This window comes from Apis dorsata, unplaced genomic scaffold, assembly GCF_000469605.1.
Source record: "Apis dorsata unplaced genomic scaffold, Apis dorsata 1.3 scaffold_256, whole genome shotgun sequence".
NCBI lineage: Eukaryota > Metazoa > Arthropoda > Insecta > Hymenoptera > Apidae > Apis > Apis dorsata.
In genome coordinates, this window is record NW_006263534.1 from 2,053,297 (window position 1) to 2,061,224 (window position 7,928).

Sequence of the window (7,928 nt, forward strand, 5' to 3'; positions counted from 1 at the left end):
TAGCCACCCGCGCGGTCACTGCGCGTTACGCAACGCTTAACACGGATGACATAACGTTGAGAAATTCATCGATAATGTTTAATCTATCGCCAACGATACGTTGCACGATGACAACCGGTCAATTATATATACGGTTGGTGGAAGAAACTGTTCGACGAGCATCTTATTTTCGAGTGGTTAATTGCCGATGGGATTGGAATTATTGTGGCGCGATGATAATTTCTGTGTTATTAGGTGGATTAGGAGGGTATCAAGGGATTTTAGTCAACCCGCGATAATGGAAAATGACGATGTTTATCTCGACAATGAGATTGGATGCGATTTGAATTTTTATTGCTCTCCGTTGTAAAGCGTTTGGTAGAGATAATCTGAAAAAAAGAGTTTATATTCGTGGAGAATTTTTTTCGTAGAATTTTCTATTTTTATAATAAAAAATTTAACAAATGGGGGGAATTTACGGAAATTATAGATAGATTCTGACAGAAGGAGAATTTTTGCAACGAAACTAAGAGTTTTCACCCTTCAAAAGAAGACAGCCTCTAATTTACGGTGTCAAGTTCACGATACCCTGTCGAGCTTTTAAGAAAGACTAATGGATAAATTCCCTCTTGAAAGGATAGACCCGCAGACTCTCCGACTTAAATATGTCTCGCGATATTATTTTAACCACTCCATCCACAATTTGCACCGAAAAAATATATCCCTTTGGTCGAGTCTCTTCTCGATTATTAATTCTCAAAACGATACGAAACGATCAAAATTTCAATTCGATTAATCGTGCCGATTATTTTTTTCAAATAACGATAACAAGCCTCGACAACAGCAACAAGTTTCTTATATTGTCGATATAACGTCTCGCAAGGAGGTACTCGGACCAATAACTCGTCCGACGAGAGCGCAGTTTTTCCGATAAATGGGTCAATTGGTTTTTACATAACGCAGGCCACGTAATGGAGGCCCAAAGTCCATCGAGAGATCGAATTGCGTGGAATAATGCCGTGCGTGGATTAAAAAGAGAACGCGATTTCGAGAGGCGCGGGTGTCGGAGAGGAAACGGCTCGATCGGGGAGAACGATCCATTCATCACCGCACAGAAGAAGAGAAACACACAACGCGGACGTTTTTACTGGAGTAGGCTCTATTTTTAGCAGCCGGGGAATAAAAGAATGAATAGAGTGTGAGAATACTGGTTTCGCAGGCACGCCGGTGGCTGGCTGGCTGGCTGGCCGGCCGGCTTGAGTTGCTCGTTTGCTCCGTCATTGGCGGCTCGTGTCCGCTCTCGAACAGCCGGGAAGAAGGAGCGAGCTGTAGTAACGTAATATCGCGCCAACAGGATTAATTAATATTTACGCAGAAATCCCTTCGAAGAAGTGGCTCGCTAAATTATAACAACTCGCTCGCTATATAAATACAATTGCTTGATGAGAATATCTATGAGTAAAGGTAAAAATATATTGTAGCAAGTTGTTGGTGTTTTTATCGTAAGGCAAAAGTCGAGATCGAGATCGTGATGTAAGGATCTATAAGGAGACGAAGGAAAAAGGGAAAAAAAAAGGCAAAAGTAGACACAAGAATCGGCTTCTTTAATAAATTATAAAGTTCGTAGTTTAGATCGCAATAGGATTAATTCTTTTCTATTATATAGAATCGAAGAAACGATTTTCCGAGAAAATATATCGCTTTGCGTATACAATCCATCACGGTCTATATACATACTTTTTCGAATTTTAAAAAGATTTTTCGTGAGTTAAATTTGCCTTGCGAACGCTGTGTTCGAATACTTTTGTGAGCCGCTTGTAATTGCGCCGTTTCCTTCAACGGACCGTGGCGGAAACTGGTTCGATCTCTAATCTCTATTTCGATCTCAGAAATCTTTTTATAGAGAGACGCTGTTTTGAAATTTGAATTCCCGATCGAGCAGAGGGGAGGGGAGGGGCAAGGTGTGGAATTTAATTATCGATTCGCGAAGCGCATTCATCCATCCCGTCTCGTATTTAATTTCTAACGAATATTATTCTACGAAACGTGCGATAACTCTGTAATACAATCGATACGCCGATTATGGTTGTCCTTCCATCGCGATGATGATGGTAGGACGATCTCGAATCCCACCTAAGGGGATTCTAGTTTTCCCCGATTGTGATATCGTGCGTGATTCACGCGTGCACGCTTCGATCGAACGTGACTAACGTGTTTTTTAACCTTGGCTTCCAACTTGGCTGTCGAGCGTTCAAGGATCGCTGTTTCGAATTAGCCACAACGGAATGTCGCGAGAACCGATTTGGACCGATTCGTGGCCTAATATTAGCTCTGGAAAATAGCGTCAATCCAATTTAAAATTAAATCTCCGGGCGAATTGTTTTTCATTCTCTACGACACGCGTGCACACATACACGTGGACACGTAACATTATGCAGAGTTGAGAAGTTTCCTGGAAGAATGTGGATTTGATTAAATTGAGCATGCTTGTATTAGCTCGGTCTCGCATAAAGTAAGCAAGATAAATTACAACTGTTTTGACAACTGTTTGCGATTATTTAATTAAATATCTCTTAAGAAAAATTAAGGTTGATCGAGTAAATTAGCCGAAAACGTTGCCGAGCTTTTATTCATCAACCCCTTCTGATATCCAATATTATTATTGGCGAAATTTTATTAAATCGTTATTATCTAACAACAAGAATGTCGTCTTTAAGAAAAAAAAAAACTTTCCTTCCCTTTTACAAAATGAATACGGCGAAGATTCACAGAAGATTTGCCTGTAACCATCGTTCCTCCCTTCGAGTAGCGACAACAAGGTTGACCAAAAAAAAAAAAAAAAAAATAAAAAAGAAAAAAAAAGAAGGGAAGAATCGCTTAACGACACATTGGTAGCACGTGTCAGCGCGCTGTAAAAGCCGACATTCTCCACCTTTTTTCCGTATTACACGCACAGCCCGGTTGACACCCATAAAAAGGTTAACGTACAGCGAATAAATCGATGGGCGGATAATCGCGTTGGTCGCGCCACGGCGGCCAAAGGGGATGGAAGGCACAAAGTAGCCTTCTCGCGCACGTATGGAAGGAGCGTGCATTTCGACTCTGCCGGTGGTGGCGCGGCAACAAACCGAGGCGAGCGAAGCGTTGGAGTTTAATGTGGGTGCCGCCTTAAGTAACGACGACGCGGCTGGTTTCAGGCTAAAATACACTCAATTAACCCTTAATTGGCCGGCACCAATTATGGGCCCGGCGTACCGACGCGTATTCATTCGGTCAACAAGAATGTATGGTCGGCCGGCGTTGTTTCTTCCCTCGTTTTACGACTACGTTCGTTCCCTGCCTCCGCCTCTCAGATAAACGAATTTCTTCGTCGTGTCTCGCCGGAGCAGCTTATCCGGAGATTCGAGCACGTGATCGCCACGTTTGGCCATCTTGTCGCGTGGAAAGTTCGCGCCTCGAGACTCGTGCTCTATTTATCTGACTCGTTGTAAACTCAAACCGAACACGTGTTTCGTTTCCGTACAGCTTTTCTTTTCTTTTTTTTTTTTTTTTTTTTTCTTTTTCTTTCTTTTTAACGAAACGCTCTCTTCTCCCAACCAGTAGGTGACAAGGATACGAGGATAAAGAAAGAAAAACTCGAACGCACAGTTACGTGTCAGACGAGACGCGATTATTCGAGATACGATTGGTCGAGGCACGTGAATAACGTTCCAACTCTTCTAAATTAACCTTAACGTTGCGCACGGGAATTAAAATTAAGGTCAAGTTTTACTACCTGTACATCATCTTTCCCGCGATAACGAGATCGTCGAGCTTCCTCTTCCTAGTTCTCCCTCGCGTGTTGCTCGAATAATCGTGTCACTCTTCGTTTTCGTCCTCCATTTCTTCATGTCGTTCCATTTTTCGAAACTGAGCACGCAATCCACCACCATCGATCCATGGAGAGAGAGAGAAAGAGAGAGAGAGAAGTAAAAAGATCGTGAACGACGGATGGATACTGGAAACCAACTATTTTTTTTTTTTTTTTTTTAATTGTAAGAACAAACGATTTCAAAGTGGCCTCTTGTATTTTGATTGATCGTTGTAAGAGTTGTACAGCGAGAAATGCGCGATAGAGATCGTAGTATCCACGGTTTTATGGTATCTCGAGACGAGACGGAACTGTTCGAATTACGGATGAGATCCTGGTGAAATCTTGCGCGGAGCATGGAGTTTGCGTTACCACAAGCGGCGCTTTCAAGCGTTAGGGCCCGCGATACGCGAAGTGCGTGCGATTTTAACGAGCTGCGACGGCTCCGTCCCAATCGCCTTAATTTGTCGTCGGCTAAGCTCGTTCTATTAAACGCACTAAACGCATTAAACGCCGCGATACCAAATATATAATTTCCAATTTAGAATCGATAATTTGTGCAACGGTCCGCGTTTTTTGTTTTTTTTTTTTATTTGAATTTGAAACTATTCCAGAAAACGAAAACGATTCCCCTCCTTTTTTGTTCGTTTGCTTCTTCTTCTTCTTCTTTTCTCTGGTTTCTTTCTCTTTGTACATTTTTCTGTATTGTTTTAATATCAATATTGAAGGCGTTCGACAGGAATTCGATGAAAAGGAGCGGCACAATGCAATTTATATTGTCGGAAAAATATTGTATTTTTAAACCGAGCGTGCCGCGCGTTTACGTGATCGTGCAGGAATTCATTCGCTCGGTTTTATTTCTGTTTTATAATTGCTCTGGATCCGAGCCGCGATTCAGTTTCGAGCGAGGAAACGTGTTATCTGCTAAGAGACGAGTCTTGAAAAAAATCTATCTCTTTCCTTCTCTCTGGCTCTCCATTCGTAAAAAAAAAAAAGAAAGAAAGAAAGAAAAAGAAAAAAAAAATACATACACTTTGCACAAATGTTTCGTTATCTCTGTGAGTGTTGGCGGCTGGCTTATGGGCTCCTTAAATTCGCGAAGATTTGAACCGGCCGTGGATCCGTATCAGTGTCTGTCAATATTTACCGCTAATCCCGGCGCGAAAACAGCGTAAATCATGTAGTATTACGCCGGTGTGAACGATATTACAGCAATCGTGTTACAACGACTATCCGTTATCAGTCGAGCATATGTCCAAGTGTCTGTGCTTATCGGGTCGACTATATTTAGAATCGGCTATTGCTTTGTCGAGGAACGCGAATCGAATCAAGGAAGGAGCGAGAATGCTCTTCATTCCCGTTGACTTTCGTCATCGTCCAGAGAAAATCGTGAAATCGCACGATTCTTTAATCGAGCTCGTTCTTGTAACATACCGTGCGTATCGATCCACGAGAAAAGGGAAAAAAAAAAAAAAAAAAAAAACGAATCAAGAAAATAAAAAGTTATGCCGTGGAAACGAATGTACGTAGTTACATTAATGTTCCGGATCACATTCCAGACCAGAACAGATACGAAATCGATGAATTCCGCGTGGAAAGTTCAACAGGTTGGACACGCGTCATGCAATATTAATTAACCATTACCATAAAACGAGCGTTAACTTTGGCTATGCTAGGACTGCCAGGATCGAAAACGTTAATTACATGCCATCGACATCCAATTTCCTTCGATCCGAGCACCACCATGCTCGATTCCCAGCAACCAATCGCCATCAGCAACGCACACTGTTTGCCTGCCCGTTCACTGCTATGCAACCGACCAGATCGGAATTCTTGAATGGCTTGTCAGGTAGAGCCGAAATCCCACGGCGTTACGTAGAGAAACTCGTGTATCCGGCGTCATTCGAGTATAACCAAGGATACCGACTCCGCTATACACCATGGCTCCACTAACTGCCTATGTTTATCGCCAGGCTATATTTAGACCGGGCTATTGCTTTACCAAGCGACAGCCTGAACGAACCAGCTATACACAACCGACCGACACCATCAGCGGTCCGGCCAACTTCCCATCTCGGTGTGTATTTCTCTCTCTCGTGCCCCGTATACTACAAGCTTACACCGATCCTCATGCACGATCTTCTTGAGAGACTTTCAGCCGGAATTGCATCGTGTCGGCCATCGACACCTACTAGAGAACCGATCTGTGAGTGAATCGAACGAATTTCGTTGCGCCATTTTGACGAGATGTTGTTGTTTTTATGCACGGAGTTTATATTTTTCCGCAGTAGCATCGATGATGATAGTTCTCGCGTGTAGTAAAAGGTTAAGTGTGTATTGAAGAAAGATTGGATAGGTTATTAAAACATTACTTAGCAGCGAAATGTAAAACGTAGTATCAGGAAAAATGTTTATTCGTTTCTAAATAGATACGACATCGAAACCTATTATTAGCGGCATAATTAGAGGAAAAAAACTTTTCATAAAAAGAAATATGTTAATGTAAAATTAAGGTTAATTACCGCGGAGTCGATGAATCTACGACCCTGATCAAAGGAAACGTGTTTAACTAAAAGTTATCCGATGCTGAAGGGAAGAGGTGTAAGGCGTGAGACGGGTGTCGAGGTCCGTTTGATTTTTCATCGAGCAGCATTAATTTCCATTCGATTGTTCGCCATTCAAGGATACAACGTCGCCCGCGTGCTCGCGCGACCGCGCGAACACACAACTATCGCTATTTGTCCGTCGAAGCTATAAATAGACGCTGTTGATTTATGAATAAATGAAAGCACCGCCCTGTTTCTGTGTGCGCGTTATCCCCACCTTGGCGCGCGCCGCGTCTGCGCTTGCGTCCGCATGATTCGCGCCCGTACGCATGCGCTCGTGCGTAAAGAATTGTGTATCCCTACCGCTAACGCGGCCGCTACACGCGTTCCTCGTGAACAGGGCCGCCGCGATGATTCTTCGGTTTAGAAATGTATTTTTAGAATCGAGTACCGTTTGTTGGACACAATTTGAACACCTTTCTCGGATGATAAATCTCTTCGATGAATCGAAAGTACCGTGTGTATTTTAATAATTCTTTCGATCTTCCAACCTCATTCCTCATATTTTTCAACGTGTCAACGCGTTTGTATTTTCGAAAGCGGTGAACTCGGATCGAAAATTTTCCATTTGCGCGTCTCTGGATTACGACTGGAAACAGGAATGCCCTTGGTCTGCCTGCTGGCCTGTCATAAAACCGCTAGTTACAACATTCCGTTTCCAACTCCTCAAATTAGAATGTATAATCAGGCATGAGTTGGTAAATAAGCTCTGTTATGTTTATATAGGAACTCAGTAGTACGCGCGTGGCTAAATATAAACACTCTCGATCTAAATATCATCTTTGATCTTGACTAATAAAATTCGTTCGATCGCTCGTTTCAATGGAATGCGAAGCAAACATTCATATGAGATATCATTTCGTAAGTCGATAAGCGAACGCTGCGAAATCCAACTTCTAGTTGATTCGCTGCGCGAATATAAAACCTTGTGTTTGAAGAAGAAACAAATTTGTCTTAGCAATACGTTAAAGAATATGAATTTCTATGAATTTATGATGTTTACATATCGATCGTAATCCGATAGAATCTAGAAACAAGTATCAACTATGTTGCATATCTCGGCTGCATATTCCGCGGTCTATTTCATAACAAGTTAATACGCTGTAAGAAGCTGATGAAACGTTACCAACATCTTTATCTTCCCGTTATTCATTATGTTTATCCTCCTTTTAAACATAACTAACGATCGAATATATCGAATACGATCGATCAAATATATTGCAAATAGATTAAATTTCTTAAAAATAGATAAAGATATTATTTATTTTACATAATTGTACGATTATCTTCTCGATGAAAGATAAAAACAAATAGTTCGTTTAATTAATTCTATTATTTTACTGTTACTTTACAATCACTTTTATCAATCTTAACATTTAAGAAATACTAATTCCAATGAAATCGTAATCACCTTCATGTTTCAATCACTTTATTATTTTTACAAGAATCTTTACAAGATTCCATTCTTTCAAATGTCAAAATACCTATATATA

At 41.4% G+C, this 7,928-nt stretch overlaps 1 protein-coding gene across 2 annotated transcripts in view; it reads left to right on the forward strand.

Moving 5' to 3' along the window:
- Window positions 1-7,928, forward strand: part of LOC102681636 (receptor-type guanylate cyclase Gyc76C-like) — a 72,009-nt gene that overhangs the window by 49,325 nt on the left and 14,756 nt on the right. The window lies entirely within an intron of this gene.